Raw genomic sequence first — 16,881 nt, forward strand, 5'->3', positions numbered from 1 at the left:
CAGCCTGTTTAGCAAGCATATAGCATGTTTCCTCCTCACTAGCAGAGGGACATTAACAAGGATGTTCTCAAATTAGCAAGCATATTTCTGTCAATCAAATACATGTATTTGAACAGCTGAAATTCTAGGACTTTAGAAGGTCCAGTTCTTCAAATTTCCCCTCTTGTCACAAAAAGCATTCTTACTCATCAATCACTTCTCTAAAATAACCATCAGTTGTCACTGCTAAAAAAGAAGTTCCAAGAGGTCAAAAGTATTTACTGAGATCAGAGTGAGGCCCCAACTAGACAAAATAGAAACCAGACAATAAAAGACCATCAGTCATAGCTGTTGGGTGTGTGTGGGCAAAGCTTGTTTCACCAAAAAAGGGGAAGCTGGGAGGAACCACCTTACTAGCTACTTGCACAGAGGGTCTTAGGAATATCACCCCATTTGACTGATAACCCTACGGAGGTAAAAATAACACCTTTAGCTCCCGAGGAACCCAGTTAAGTAGCTTGACCAAGGCCAAATGGCTGGTTAACGGTACAGTGGCAATTTGAATCCAGATTGATCTCTCTTTCCATCCTTTTGATTAATTTTATTATAAAAGTAATATAACCACACTGAGAAGAAAATCCCTATAATCTCATTACCCAAATACAACAACTAGCATTTTGGTATAATTTTTGTAGGCTTTTCCCACCCATGCATTTTGCTTTCAAAATTAGGATTATATTCCACAGACAATTTGGTATTCTGCTTTTTTTCTACTTAACGAACTAAACATTTGTCCAACTTATTTAACAATTTTTATAATCATTTTAACTAATATGTAATGTTCCACTGTGTAGACGTGTTATAGTTTATATGAGACCTCAACTGTGGAAAACTGAGGTTCTTTTACATTTTTTTGGCAAAGCGCAAGTGTTACTTTCAGCATACCACGCTGCTTTCCCAAATGTGTAATGTCACCATCAAAAGATAATACTAATCAACGGATGATGAAAAACTATGATTAAAATATTCTGAAAATGCCACCATACTGAGCTCTTTGGCCTGGAATCAAATAAATTGGATGAATGCTATTAATGAAGGGTGGGTGACCCAAAAATAACAAGTTAAAAAAAGCTGTCCTTCTGAGACTCCAGAGGACACGTGCTCTTAATGGTTTAATGCTCTACTTTCAGTTTCATAGGAATGCCAACAAAAGACATTATCCTCACTCAAATCTAGATTTGGAAGAATGGAAATTCTTTGAAAAGAACAGATTCTATCAGCTTTACATATAACAATGGTCAGGATTTATAAATAAGGCCAAAATACTCACCTAGGAACGGGTCATATTTCACAGTTAATTTGCTTTTCAATATGCCACAGACCCATATTTCTCAGGTCAAGTGAATGAGCCACCAGAGAGCAGCTCTGAGTTCTCATCTGAGGTCAAAGAAATAGCACTGTCAACCCCTGTGCCAGTTTACTGAACTCAGAAAATACAAAGCATGGCTGTCAGAAAAATCTCCTGTGTTTGGAGAAAGTAATCTCCAAAACATTTGTGTGCCTCTGTGTGGATATGTTTTGAAAGCTTTACTAGAATCCATGACACCCTCAGTTTGATGTGGAAACAGACACTTAAATGGCTGGCAGCGTCTATCTGCTCCCCAGACAGAGAACTAAAGGTTCTTGCTGGTCGGGGAAAACTGAGTGAAAATGGAGAGGACTGGGTTTTTCATTCCTACAGAGATGGAACCTGTTCCCTAATGACAATGTGACTACAGTCCATGCAAGATAACCTTTCACCCTTCCCACAACGGTTGTTTTGAATCTAAACATCCTCTTCATGTCCCCAGCTGTCTCTACCCCACACTTTGATGGGGAGTTGTACTTCATCAAACCCTCATGACATCCTTTACCGTGCCAATATTTAGCTAATCCTGCATTTCATCTTCCCTTCAGACTTCCCCTTCTCTTAAAAGTTAATCTGTATACTCATGGGAATGTCCAATGGAAAGTCCAAGTAGAACTACTTTGGAAAACAATTTGGTATCACCCAGTAAAGCTGAAGACGCACATACTCTAAGACCCAGAAATTCTTCTCTTAGGTACCTATCCTAGAAAAACTGTTTGCAGCAGGACACACATCAAAGAATGTTCATAGCAGAACTGTTTAAAATAGGACAAAATTGGAAATGACCCACATGTCCATCAGGAGGCGACTGGATAAATAAATTGTGGTGTATTCATACACTGCAAGACCACACAGAGGTGAAGAGAAATGAGTTTCATGCATGTTACTTCATGCGTCAGTAGGGATGAATCTTAAAAAATAAATACCGATTGAAAAAAGCAAATGGTACAAGAATACCATTTATACATAGCCCCGAAGCAAACAAAACTTAATAATAGATCGCTTAGGGAAACACACTTACACAGAAAAGCCAGGAAATGACAAACACAAAAATTCAAAACAGTGTTTCCTTTGAAGGGGAGCAGTATGGCCAAGGAGGAACACACAGGGGCTTCCACAGCACTGGTGATCCTCTAGTTCTTAAGCTGTAAGATGGGTACACAGGTGTTTGTATTCCTCTCTCTCCACCTCCCTCTCCGTGCAAGTATATATGTATGAATCTGACACACATACACACTCCTTTGAATGCATATGTATTCCTGTGCATACATCACCACCATAATTTTTCATGTGGCCCTGCACCTGGACCCACCTCCCTGGCGTTCTGACCCTCTGCGGAGCCCTCAGTGTGGACCTTGGCCTTAGACTGCTTGCTCCGACTGAATCCCTGCTCCACTCAAAATGACAGCCACTAAAAAAAAAAAAAAAAAAAAAAAAAAAAAAAAACTGACAGCCACTGAAGACCCAACATGACGGTCTGCGCTCCCCACACGGACTCACCTGGAGCACTTATCCAGACCACCGTGGATGGGAAGGTAAACTCTGCGGTGACTTCTCCCTCAGAACGTGGTGCCAACCACGTTGCAAGGAGACCTGAAATGCCACTCAGAGTGCACCGGCCTTTTGCTAAGTCACGGCGAGGAGCTGTAGGCGGCAGTGCTGGCCCGGATCTCCCATGCCCGACCCAACCACAGGGTCTCCTGCTGCTCCTGAGAAGCTTGTCAAGTTTACTCCATCACATGACTGCTGCCCAGCCTGACTTCCCCAACTACTCTTTCCTCAGTCCTGTAAAATGATCTCAAGTCACCCATCTCTCAGACACCCGGGCTTCCAACCTTGGCATAATTCTTCATCCTTTTTTCTCCTCTTTTATCAGTAAAGTCTGAGATTACTTTTTGCTCTAACCTTAGACTCTCCCAGGAGTCTTGATCTTGGTACCACGGCCTTAATTTAGACAAAATAAGAGTTCTTATTGGATTTATTCTATTTCAGGAATGTTTATTCTAAAAGCTTCGATTTCCTACTCAAAAATGAAAACTGATAAAGAAATTCTTTCAAAAGCAATTAGATTTGGCAAATAGTTTTTTTAACTTCAGTTTGTCTCCCCTATTTGGTAGACTTCTTGTGGAAAAAATATATAAATTGTAGCCACTGTCCTGGAGATCTGAATCTAGTTAATTTGATTTTCTTCAAAAATGTTTCATACCATCTGCATCTTAACACGGAAACAGAACAGCACAGCCCCATTTTAACTTTAATGGGTCTATTTTCATTTGATCACAGAAGCCATAATAAAGAACGAATATGAAAAAAAAATGACAAGAAAAAGTAAGGAAAGGTTTGTGCAAAGAGGTGGTAAGATACTGTGAAGCAACTCTACACTCAGCCCTGTAAGAAGCATGATGCCGGATCACAGCGAGGGGGCCGGGCTAGGTGGATGGCTTTAACAGAGAATTCAGACAGCGTTCGGCTATAAGCAGAGAAACTGAAAGACATGTCTGAAACACCAGGCCAGGGAAGGTAATTCCAAAGTCAGAGGTGACAAGAACCTGAGTCAGGAACATGGTCATGGGAAAGCAAAGAAAAAAAGGAGGGCCCTTGGAGGAAGGCATCCAAGTTGGTCAATTCCTTCAATTTGAGTGAAGAAAGCGCTCAATGATCATGGGGCCAGCGGATATGGTGATATAAGAGAAAATGCAAAAATCTGTCATTCACCATCTCAAATTTGAGCCAAAATACAGCAATGGATGTTCATGGGTAAAGCATCAGTGAAATGATAGCTGCTTACAACTCACATGCAAACAGGCCTATGGCCTGTGCTGATCTGGGCTCTACCCCACCACCCCCTGAAAGAAAATAAAAAACAATTTCTATATTTCCAACAAAAAGGAAGCGCTTTTAATTGCACTTCTTGGTATTTACCCAAAGGAGGTGAAACTTACTTCCACACAAAAACCTGTACACAGATGTGCATAGTAGCTTTTTCATAACTGCCAAAACTTGGAAGCAACCAAGATGTCCTTCAGGAGGTGAATGAATGAATAAACTGTAGTGCATCCAGGCAATGAAATATGATTCAGCTCTAAGAAGAAATGAACTATCAAGCCATTAAAAGATATGGAGACAATTTAAATGTGTATCACTAACTGAAAGAAGCCAGTCTGAGAAAGCTGCATACTGTGTGATTCCAACTATATGACATTCTGGAAAAGGCAAAACTATAGAGACAGTAAAAAGATCACTGGATGCTAGATGTTAGGGATGAGAGAAGGATGAATAGGAAGAGCACAGAGTATTTTTAGGGGAGTGAAAATATTCTGTATGATACTATAATGGTGGATATATGTCATTATACACTTGTCCAAACCCACAGAATGTACAACACCAGGAGTGAATCCTAATGTAAACTGTGGACTCTGGGTGATAAAGATGTGTCAGTGTAGGTTCATCATCTGTGACAAATATCCCCTCTGGTGGGGGATGGTAATAACTGGGGAGGCGATGCATGTATGGAGGCAGAGAGTGTATGAGAAATCTCTGTACCTTCCCCTCAATTTTTCTGTGGACCTCAAACTGCTCTAAAAAAATAAAGTCTATTTGAAAAAAAACCACCAAAACTTGAAAACAAAAAACAAACAAGTGCTTTTCCTGCCTTGACACATCTTCCTCTGTAGGGTCTGAAATGATTGTTTCTGAAGCTTCTTACTTTTTCCTTCAAAAACATTACAGTTGAGCTTTGAAGAGCACAGAGGGGAAGTTAGGGGCACCGACTCTCTGTGCGGTCAAAACTCTACGTATAACTTTACGGTCGGCCCTCCTCCGCATCCGTGGATTCAACTGACTGCAGACTGTGCAGTGCTGTAATATTTATTGAAAAAACTCTGCATGTAAGTGGATCATTGCATTTCAAACCCGTGTTATTCAAGGGCCAACTGCATCTAGTGTCTTCTTGTTGTATTTACCATCTAGAAAACAATGAAGCCTGATTATATTTTTCTCTGGGCCACTGTAAAAATAGAATAAAGAAAAATTATTTGGCTAGTAGCCAATATTTATTAATACCAAATATGAGAAAATACAGTAAATATTATGGCAGCTGTCAAAAGTTTTTAGTTCTACCAGTTCACGGGCCATATACAAAAAAAGCACTCCTGACACTATATGCCAACGAGGACTCCCCCATACCTAAAACTTCACTAAGGATCACTGTAACAGCTTCTAAACTGCATGAATAGGTTTTATAAGTCACTTCATTTTCACTACCAAAGGGCTGTTCAAGGGCTGCCCCCATTAACAAATTCACTTTTTTTTTTTGCAATAAGTTTCCCCCTGATGCATGGGTCAAGCTCTCTGGTAAAGGAAAAAAACGTTTCCCTCCATCTGGTAACAGTATAATAGGCAAAGTGGCAGTTACTTTGTTTTTTAAACTACTGTTTCCACCATCCCCAGTCTAGAAGGACCAGCTTCCAGAATATTCTTCTAAAGATGGACAAAATCTTCCCCCCCACACACAAGTTACATTTGTTTGTTTTAAATTACTGTAGCATTAAATCTTGATGGAGAGCAGAAGATAAAATCATGTTGTGGAAAGGAACCTTCCCCGGCCCACTCTCCTACAGCACACCCGGGCGTGAGTTGATCCTTGGCCAGTATTGCCCAAAGAAATGCGGAAAACAAACAGAAGGCGTAAATTATGACAACACCCTCCCTTCATCAGCATCTCTTCATCGGACTCCCATTGGGACCCTCTGGCATCTGCAACAATTTCACAGCCCCCTGTGCCTCCCCCTCAGACACTCACTGCAGTTGCAAATTGACACGTCATGATGAGCTGTTTCCCCTCCAGTCCCCACCACACAGCTCTTCAGAGGCACAGTCAGGACTTACTCAAGCCCCTGGGCCCACACCCTCTTTCCGCTGCTTCACGCTGCCTGTGCTCGGCCCTGGAGCCATCTCGGTTTCTCCTGGCAGCCTCATGGGAAGGACTACGCAGACGCATGCATTGTTTCATACCTTCTTCTCTTAACAGAAACGATCCACTTCCTTTCCTTCACTTTACGCCCTGCCTGTATTCAGTAGTGGCACATTTCACAGCTTCATGAACACCCCCATGGCTTCCGAGAAGCCGCCGTGTTCACCTGCTGCTGCTCAGTGGGGAATGCTCTCCTCAGACCACGCGTAACCCGCAACGGAGGACCAGTCTTCAGTGGCGGCGAACCCTTAAAACAAAGATCAGGGCTCCACATCTGATTACGGGGTTCTGGTCCCTCCTTCAGAATCACCCACGAGCTGATGCCCCGGGGGTGCTACAGAAAGTGGGGCTCAGGACTGAAACCCACCAACATCAGTGAGAGCAAACCGGTACCTCTGCCCTCAAAGCAGTGAATAACAAAGTACTCTACCAACTCTCCCTCCCCGTGGCACTGCCTCTATCTCAGGGCACTTTCACGGGACTGTCAGAGTGATAAATTATAGACACAGAGCACCCTGATGCCAGCAAAGCTCGGGACAGTCACTCAAAACATAGCTGAGCAAGATGGGAAACCCTGGGCCAAGTGACAATTGGGTTTGGTGGACTCAGAGGTGACTGGATGGCCCTCCCGAGGGCACAAACATCACAGGGAGCAACACTGACGTGGAGGGAGGACCTTGTACAGGAGGACTTGGGAGGTTCATCACCTTTGGTTAAGATGTTTTCATCAAGATGTGCTTATGGAGATCACAAATAATTCTCAGCTGAAAGGGGGTAGTTAATTAATCGGAAGAAAGAACATACACCTAAAACTAACACAGCATTGTAAATCAACTATACTCCAATAAAAATTTTTTAAAAAGTAAAGGAGCCAAGACAGAAAAAAGAAAGAACAGAGATTTTAAAGGATTTCAACAGGCTGAAATGGCCACTAGAACTGACCAAAACAACAACATAATCCCCCCAAGTTAAAAGATAAAATCCTGCTTTTGACTGTTAAACCTATTGCATAAATGTAGGATGATGTCAGTACCTGCTCCATACCCTCCAATGTGCTCAGCTGGGACAACTCACCCTATTCATTAGCTCTGCTAGTGACCCTGACCCCAGGCTCTGGGTGGGAGAGGCTCCAGGCCACTGACATTCCGACTCCCATCAATGTTATGACTCTGACTTCAGACCTGGGGCTGCCTTTTACTCTTTGGGCTCAGTCTCCTGTCCTGGGCCCCACCCCTCTTCAGCAGTTGATCCTGTAATTCATTCTTGTGGACCCAACTCTTCTACAGCGTCCTGGCTGCGGTCTTGTCCCCATACACTAGCACTCCTCTTATCTGGACCCTCGACCCGCTCAGCCAGACGATTCGGCTGCCAAACATCTGCCCATCTAGACTGCCACCTCTGGAAGGATTCCCCCGAGGCTATGCCTTCCCAACTGTCCTAACTGCCTCCTGTCACAGCCTGCTGCCCTTATGTCCCCATGAGCGTACCCCAGGCCACGGATCTGTCTGTTCTCTGGACTCCCGTCTGGATTATATTCTGGATCCCCAGCTGACCCCACCCTGCTCCTGACAGAAGCCCAGCTCTTTTACATGGCAGGGGCAAAGGGGATGGGTTTAAAGCAATTCATATTTTAAGGTCTTAAGGATTTTTATTGAATGCAAGCTCAATGCAAGCGGAAGGTGCCACAGAGAGGCTGAATGAGAGACGTGATCCTGGTCTGTACTGGTACCTCGCTTAATGATGCAGAAAACATGTGCATCTCACAGGCCTGATAGTCTTAGGTGTAGAGTCCTTACTCTACACTGGCGGAGCCACCTCTGAAGTACTGTCCATGTCTGAGTGCCACGCTCTTAAAGAGACAGTGACAGAAAGGGAATGTATCCAGGAGAAAGTAACCAGAGTAACAGAATTCCTGACATGAGGTAACGTAAGCGTATTTGTAAGAACCAGGGCTATTGGCCTAGGAAAGGAGGATTTGCAGGGATGGCGTTTTCAGGTGAAGAGCTCTCACATGAAGAAAGACCTAAAGGCTTATATTATGAGAGACAGCTTGGAGATCTGCAGGAACACAGTGGGAGAGGGGCTGAAGCAGTGAGCGCTGGTCCCGCTCCACTCCTGACTCGGTGACCCTGCCTCTCTAACCTCAGTTTCCCCCTCAGACTGGAGGATCTGATTTCAAAGGCCCCTCCTGGCTCTCAGAGCCCATAATTCTTCACCCTGTACATTATCTGAGAAAGAAGACAAGCCTGGCCTGGCCTGCTTGGAGGCCTGGAAGACAAGGTCACTTCTTAGGTCTTCCAAGTGGCCCCTTCCAGGAAAATCAAATTCACTCAAGTAACTTGTAAAATAAGTGGTAGCAGGCTTTATGTTTCAGGAAATGAAAAAGACAGAAATTCCCCAAGAGAAGGCATGAGAGGCAGAAAAACATCTACCCCTCCCTAAGACAGTCGCTTCCTAATCCCTGCAACCTGTGAATATTATCTTACATGGCATGCTGTGAGATGATAAAGTTAAGACCGTCCAGAGGAGAGCTGATCCTGGATTAGCCGGTGGGCTCTCAAAGCCATCACAGGTATCCTTACAAGAGGGATGCAGAGGGCGATGGGATAGAGATGCACAGGGAAGAAGGTAACGTGAAGGCAGAGGTAGGGACTGGAGAGATGTGGCCACAAGTCAAGGAGCACCTAGAGTCACCAAAGGCTAGGAGAGAGAGACAAGCAACCGATTCTGCCCCAAAGCCTCTGATGGGGATGCATTTCTGCTGACATCTTAACATTGGACTCTGACTCCGAAACCACAAGAGAATAAATCTCTGTTGTTTTAAGACACCGAGTTTGTGGTCATTTCTTAGGACAGCCACAGAAAACTAATATGGAAGGTTTTCTGCTTAAATAAAATGTTGTTATGGGCCCAAAGTGGGCAGTAATAGCCTCCTTTAAGGGAAAAGCTCGAATTTTTATGTGTCTTTATGGCCTATTCCATACTAGACTCAGAACAAGTGCAGCTGTGCTTTTAAAAGTGTTTGGGGCAGTGACAAAAGCATCTTTTAAGCCATTGTGCGTGCATATTTCACCAGCAATCTCTCCGTCACACACAAATTCAGCAGACAACAAATCTAAGCAGGGCAGACAACCAGAAGACTCCAACCTCCATCCAGCAGGCCTGGCTGCGATTATGCAGCATCTCATGGCAGAGATGGGAGGAGGAAGCCTCTGGAGTAGGAGGGAGCTAGTCTTTATTCTCTATTGTAACGTGGGCAGTGTTTCTCCCCGCCCTCGCCTGGCAACATCCAGCTCTTGGAGAATGATGAATGCTACTGAGATGAGCAATATAATGACATGATCCCCCAGCCTAGGAACCAGCTGTGGAAAGAGAATGAGGGTCCCGCAGGCCTCCCCAGACTCCCACCACCACCACCTCTGTAAGTCACTCTCACGCTGTCACTGAGGGGACCACCAGGTGGCACCAGGTCAGGTTTCAGGAAATGGTTCCCCTTTTGAGTTTCTAATGTCTCCTTGATAAAAACATCATTACTATTTTAAAAGCCACAAATAAGGGAGAAAGTCCTTTTAAAATCAGGGAAGAGAAAATGAAAGGTACGTATAAAACTGCCAGTTTGATGACGATTCATCTGTCTTCTGTTCAAGAGAACCTCAGTACAAGAGAACCTCCGTTGTGGAGTGGAAAGAGACCGAGACTTAGTTTAGATCTTCTGCTTCCTAGATTCAAGTCCTTGGGTAAATCATTTCATTTCTGTTGAGCTTCGTTTTCCTCACATGTAAACTAGGACAAGTGAATACGATGACATGTGGTCTAAACAGTGGTTGGCCCACCTGAGTTCATTAATGTTTGAGGAAAGGATGAATTAGCTGCTCTGCATCCAGGACTAGACAACGTAATATTGTTACCTGTAGTTCTTCCAACTGCCATGAGTATCTGCCTGGGTTTATAATATCTAGGAAGAGGGATCTTTTATTATCTTGGAAATTCAAACTGACAGAGGGCATGTTTTTTCTTCTTGGACAGCAGTGCTTAGTTTTACAAGCCAGAGATTTATGTAGAAGAAAGTTGGTCAGTTATTATGGGTGATGCATAACAACTATTTTTCATCCAGGACTAAAAATGTTTGCTCTTCAATCTAAAACAGAATTCTGTGCAAGTTCCTCGCTCCTAAACACACACACTCCCCCACCCCCAACCCAAAGCCATTCCCTTTTCTAGATCCCTAGTCACCAGGAAAGCAGTCTGTGTGAAGCCTGGCCCTTACTCAGTGAAACAGATGCTGGTCTTTCCCGATGCCCAGTCACCAGTAGAATGGGTCAGTATGTGTGGGAGGCTGGGGCAGGGGGCGTGGAGAATGGAAGCTCATTGAGGCTAAACCTGGCATCCCACAGGCCCCTAGGCATGGGTTTCAGAGGGCCTAAGGGACCCACAAGCACCTGCTGGGCCCTCCCCTCCATTCAGGAAGAGTGGCTTCTACTGACAACAGAGAGTTCTGCTTATGCTGTCCCTCCTCTTCACTCTCTCTCCTCCTCCTTAGAGCAAGCAGTGAGGTGATGCACCCAGCACCGACTCCCAACAACGCTGCCCCTGGAGACACAGCTGCATGCCTTCCCAGTGACCAGCATGCTCAAGCCTTCGGACATTCCGTATAAGCCCTGCTGATCCTCTGACCCCTGGAAATTGTATTCCCCCAACTAAAGAAAAATATGAACTATTTTTTCCTCTTCCCAACCAGCTGTTAGGAATCACATACACACGACTTTAAAGCTCAGTGCCTAACGCAGTCTTGAATTTTGAACCCTTCACTGTTTAGAAAGAGGTGGTTTTTTCTTTCATAAGACTATTAGCTTCACAATAAGAATCTCAGATATTTTTTATCATTTCTCTTGGGACTTAGTAAAACAAAAGAAAGACTGAAAAATGGAGTAACTTCTATGTACATTCTACATTTACATGCAGACTAACACATTTCAAGGAATTCACCGAGAGAAAGGAAACAACTCTAAAGCAGGAGGTAGTTTTTTAATTTACTTTTCTTTCTGAATGACAATTTTAGTTGAGGGGGCCTCCGTGTCTATCAAACAGACAGTAGTATTTTGGCCATATTTGTGGCCTGAAGGCAGCTATCTAAGCCCTGTGAACAGCTGGAATAGCAGTACAGGAATTCTTGGTCTCACTGAAGCTACAGATATGACAAGGGTCTCTCTCGAGGCAGGTGCCAAAATACTTTAATCATGCTAGACAAAGGCCATGTAGGGTACATGAAAATCAAACCCATCTCCTCAGAACTTGGAGAGTAGTTATGACCAAAGAGGTGTTATTTTAATCAAATTCATTTAAATCATGATTTAAATTACTAAATAAGATGACTCAATTTTATCAGCTTTTTATTTTAAAAAGTACATTTTTGTATTGCTGGCATAAAAACAAAACTACATATTCTTTAAAATTCAGTTGAGGATGGGTTTAACTTTTAGAAGAAACATACATTTTATAGAAGTATAAAATATACTTTTATAAGAATATACACCTTATATATTTAAATCAGTTATTTATGGAAACCATACTGGAAGTGTATCTCTCAATAATTCTAGAAGATTCTGTGGAAAAAATTGTTTAATGTTTCCTTTGTGTTCTTACTGCTCCTCCCTTGATAATCTTCAGACTTGCTTTGCTTGCCCAGATTACTTCATTCTTAAGAATTATCTGTTCGTTTGTCTGCTTGAAACTTTGCACTTTTGGGGACAAAGCCAGGGAGTGATTGTCTTATCTCCATAGAATGCTATTAACAAGCATGATTTCCACAGATAAAACCCATAGATGGAGAAGAGGAACATGATTTCTGGAGTACACAATAAGGTTTTTTACTTTCCTACCTACCAAGGTGGCTTTCATTGGGTCTCATTACCCCTCAATTTGGTCATGTAGCATTCAACATCTTAAGAAGGCCTACTAGGTGCAGGCTCTAGGCTTAACACATGAAGGATTCAGACCTGACAAAGCTTACATTCCAATAGGAAACAGATATTAGATGGCTATTGTACAAATAACTATACAACAACGATAGCTTTGAAGAAGTGCATGGTGGGAGAGCAACCCCATCCAGATTGGGAGTCAAGGAAGACCTCTCTAGAAAGTAATATTGATTTGTTATTACTTACTCATAAAACTTTTTAAAGAAAGGTAACGCAAATATACTATCTCAAATATTATATCAATTCCAAGGTAAGATGGGGTATGAGAAAGAGAAGGTTCTGGACCAGACAGATATGACTAGAATCCTTGCTACTACTATGGTGCCTTGGGCAACTCATGGTAAGGGACATGGTCTCCTCACATTATTGTTGTAACAGTTAAGTGTGACACATATAAAAAGCACTCAGTGTGTAGTGGAAGTCCAATAAACCACAGACAATAATTAATAATTACAGAGTGTATGCTGATTTATCTTTGAGCTTTGACATGTCAAAGCTAATTTTCCTTTCACAGTTCTGTCTTTACCAAAATGTTCAACTGAAAGAGAAAACCCGAAAATCTACTGGGAAAAAAGCACGCTCTGACATCAGTGATTTTTCTTCACTTGGGTTGGCTAACAGGTATCATTTACTTAAACAATGGAGGCGCACCCCGTACTAGATTCTTCCTGGCAGATATACATATAAATACAGGCAAAAACAATAGTTGGTATATCTGTACTCAACAGCCTTCTCCGAGCATTAGAAAAAGATTTTGGAATTGGAGCTTTCGAATTAGAGCTTTTAAAATAGTGAACTCCCCTTGGGCGGTTAAGTGTCTTTCAGGTCATTAACTCCTTGTCTGAAAGGGTACAGGCAGAGCCCTTCAGAGAAGCCCAAACTCACGCAGCCTGAGAAGCATTTCCCACCCCCCACTTAGCTTCTTTTATTCTAACTTCCCTCAGTACTTACAAACACCCAACCCACATGACAGGGTCGGTCACATTCATTCCTCTGTTGGACACCCACTGCTGTCCGTGTAGTACCTGGAGGCACAACTGAGCAGGCTCTGCCTGAAAGGAGCTCCCAGCCTGCGACGGGCTGTGGCCAACAGTCACTTTTCTTTTTTGATTCAAGGCTCAAGTCAGAAAAAGAAAAAAATATGTTTTGTGTTTTTAAGTTAAAAAATGAAGACTTTTACTTGGTCCTGGAAAAGAGACCACTTTCCTGATGAGAAAAATGAGGCTCAGAAAGGAGAGTAGACTTGCCTAAGATCTTAGAGCATGTCAACAGCAGAGCTGAAGCAAGAATTTAATCCATTCCACTCGGGGCTCCCCACCCCATTTACCAAGCCCTCTGGTCTGCCCGGTCCTTGGAACTCAACAGACACGCTTCCTGCATGAGCTGGACCTCCCCACCTAGTGGCTGTGGGATTCACGCTGGGCTGCATGAGGCCAGGCAAGCCCTGCAGCCTGGAACAGCACCAGGCACTTCCTGGGTACCCCCGCCCCCAAGGCGTTCTGCTGTTCTGTGCTATACCACCCTGGGGTGGCTCCTGGCGCCCAGAGGCTCCTCCTGCTGGGGGCCTGGCCTGGCCCAAGAGGGCCACAGTACTCACACCCATAGGGAAGTCTCTGCCGACCCCCGGCTTCCACGGCCAAAACCTAACCGATGGGGGTTCTACAAAGGCTCCCTTCTGCTGGCCCTGACTAGAACCCTTTTATTTCCCAGTCCCCTTGGTTTATATGAGCTGAAAAGGCCAGGACTGAGAGGAGATCGCTAAGGGGCTGCATGGGGTCAAAGGTGAGGGGTTGCTCATAATTGGTGTCGAGCGACGTTTCAGATAGTATACTTCCTCAACTTAAAACAAAGGTGCATTGTCTGCAGACAGAATGGCTCCAGTTCAGGAGAAGAACCTCTCTCACACATAAATTCAAAATAAGAAATAACAACCAGGTCATTCTAGGATGGTGAGGTGGCAGTCCCTGACTGGCCAGAGAACCAGTGAAAAATTACACCCAAGACGATGTGACTGGGCAATGAAGTCTGGGGCAGAAAGGGATCCTATGGGTGGCTGGTGAGACCTGTGTAAGTATAGCCTTTCCTGGGAACCCAAGATGCCTGGGAGATGAGAGAAGCACAGGCAGAGAAGACTCGCCAGCATTCACAGAAAGAATGAAAACCCTGGTTCCTTCACACATCCCCTCTCTCCAGCAGCTTCTCTGGATGCCCAGCCCTCAGCCTGAGCTTCCAGAGCTCTTCTTGCACGGCTCTATCGTACTGTGTAATAATTACCCGTGTATTATCCGTCACATTCATTTTTGTCTCAGCAGAGTCCAGCAAGGTGTCTAACACCCAGTGGGCAGCAACGTTAAGTGAATGAAAGCATGACCCGTTACAGAGTGACTGCAATTCGAAGGTACAAATAGGGCAGCAGTAAGCAGCAGCCATCTGAGAGCAGAGGAAAAACCAACAATGAATGAACTACAGGGAACCTCCCTTAACCAGAAGTCAGAGGGCTGCCCATCCCTCAGCAGCCCCTAAAGGCTCAGCAGCCACGGGACAGCTGTTCTGTTCTATTTCTGGGCTGGGGAGACATATCTTAGAGCTAAAACATATGTTCCCATAATTATCAAAATTGAGTGTTACAAATAAGGGAAGGGGGAAAGTAGCAGGCTCACCTAAGTGAGCTAAGACTTTCTATATCATATACCAGCTCCATCTCCAACTCAACCTCTCTCTTAGAAACCTATGGGCTCAGCGTCACAATTCCAAGTTCAAAGTGGACAAAATCCTGGGTCCCAGTGGAAAACCCTTTCTAATTTACAAGGCACATGCTCTTAGTACAAAACTTGCCAACTTACTTTTTCCACGTCTAGATCAGCATCCTGCTTCTTCAAAAAACTGTAAAAGAAAAAAAAAAAAGACATCAGAAGAGAACTGAGCACTCTTTGCCTGTAAACCACCCACAAAGCACCACCACAGAATTTTCATTTGCTGCAGACAATTTGCCCACTATTTTTTTTTCTTGTTCACACAATTGTTGTGAAGTCACACTTGCTACAAACACCTACCTGCAACTGCAAAGACCTGGCCCCGTACCACCAAAGGAAGCCAGCATGAGATCTTAACTTTTCAGAGCCAGGAAAAACAGGGATGGAGGTCTTGAGTGTGTACATACATACACATACACATACACACACACACACACACACACACACACACACACACACACACACACACACACACACACACACACACACACACACACCCCTTCTTCAGAGTGCCTACAAGTCATCCATAGCTGGGACACACTGAAAATGTGTCTCCAAGGTCTTGTTCAATTTACCTCTTGGCTTAAATCTCCCCTTAGTCCCCAGACCCTATCTGCTCCACTTCCTGTCTGACTGTGGGTGAGCCTCACTGTCAAACAGCCTTCTTGGGATGGCCCTGTTTTCCCATCAGCTGGGGCTCCCCTCTCCAGGAGGCCTGCCAACCCACCAACCTGCACAACTTGTCCATGGAAATCTAGTCCCAAGATCACCTTAGAACCTTGTGTCAAGCCCCTAGCACAGCTGATGCTGCCTCTGACGGCACCCATGCCCACTTCACATGAATCTTTAAAGTGCCAGGAGCAGGGTGGCAGACCTCCAGCTTGCTCATGCACTCTGCCTACAACCTGCCAATATTACGGTACCTCATTTATTATTTGTGATTTTAGCTGTTCGAACAAAGCTTCAGTTTTAATAAGGTGTCTAAAGAGAACAATAACAATGGTTGAATGGAATTACGTTGACAGCAGTATGTTAGGGCAGAAAGTAAAAGGTTTGAGAAATCTGGAAGAAAAAAAGCAGAAACAATTTTTCCTATCTTAGTAGAGACTCAAACTTGTTTTCAGTATGATTCTTAGCATCTTTCTTCCTGGTCAATGGTTTAAAATACCCCCATTATAAATTACCATCCCTATCAAAACCACCACCCCACCTCCCTACACACAAAAGAGAATTTTTGCACTGTTTGAAAGACTGTGTAATTAACAGTCACATCTTTGTTTCGTTTAATCAAAGATGACTCAGAATGAAGGGAAGAAAAAATGACCATGGGGAAGAGAATTAAAAACTCATATATTGTTTTCTGCAGAGGGGCATTCAAATCATGAACTCACTGCAGACATGCGAGAGGAGCAGCACGGAGGCTGGAGGGAGAGGACGCGCTAACGAGCTCGCCACAGCCCGCACCTCAGCAACCCACAACCCCCATCTCTTCCTTGCTTCTGAGACATGCTGTCTTGTCCTACCAAACAGGCAATATATGCTTTTTCTTCTGGCTCACCCACTGGGGATCTAGACACTGTTGAGCTGTTAAAAAAAAAATAAAAAGGGAATTCCCTCCGTCCAGAAATTTCAACTGGCCTCCCTATAACCAGCAAAGAGTAAGTCAGTACTATGAGAACTTTTCACCAAAGGGAACATCTATACAGTAGAAGTCTGACTTCCACTCTTGAACCCTTTAGGAAGGCTGTCATTCTGATTTATAAAATGGAATGTTCTAATATACAAGGTGAA

General features: G+C 43.8%; 1 protein-coding gene across 3 annotated transcripts in view; it reads right to left on the bottom strand.

Annotated features, from left to right (window-relative positions):
• The window catches only part of FYN (FYN proto-oncogene, Src family tyrosine kinase), a 207,172-nt gene that overhangs the window by 165,548 nt on the left and 24,743 nt on the right, over positions 1-16,881 (bottom strand). For all 3 annotated transcript variants that reach the window (XM_029223384.1, XM_029223385.1, XM_029223388.1), the window contains exon 2: positions 15,181-15,220. The gene's annotated coding sequence lies outside the window, so the exon portion shown is untranslated. The remainder of the gene's footprint in view (positions 1-15,180; positions 15,221-16,881) is intronic.

This window comes from Monodon monoceros, unplaced genomic scaffold, assembly GCF_005190385.1.
Source record: "Monodon monoceros isolate NGI ecotype Baffin Bay Population unplaced genomic scaffold, NGI_Narwhal_1 Super_Scaffold_15, whole genome shotgun sequence".
In the NCBI taxonomy this organism is placed as follows: domain Eukaryota; kingdom Metazoa; phylum Chordata; class Mammalia; order Artiodactyla; family Monodontidae; genus Monodon; species Monodon monoceros.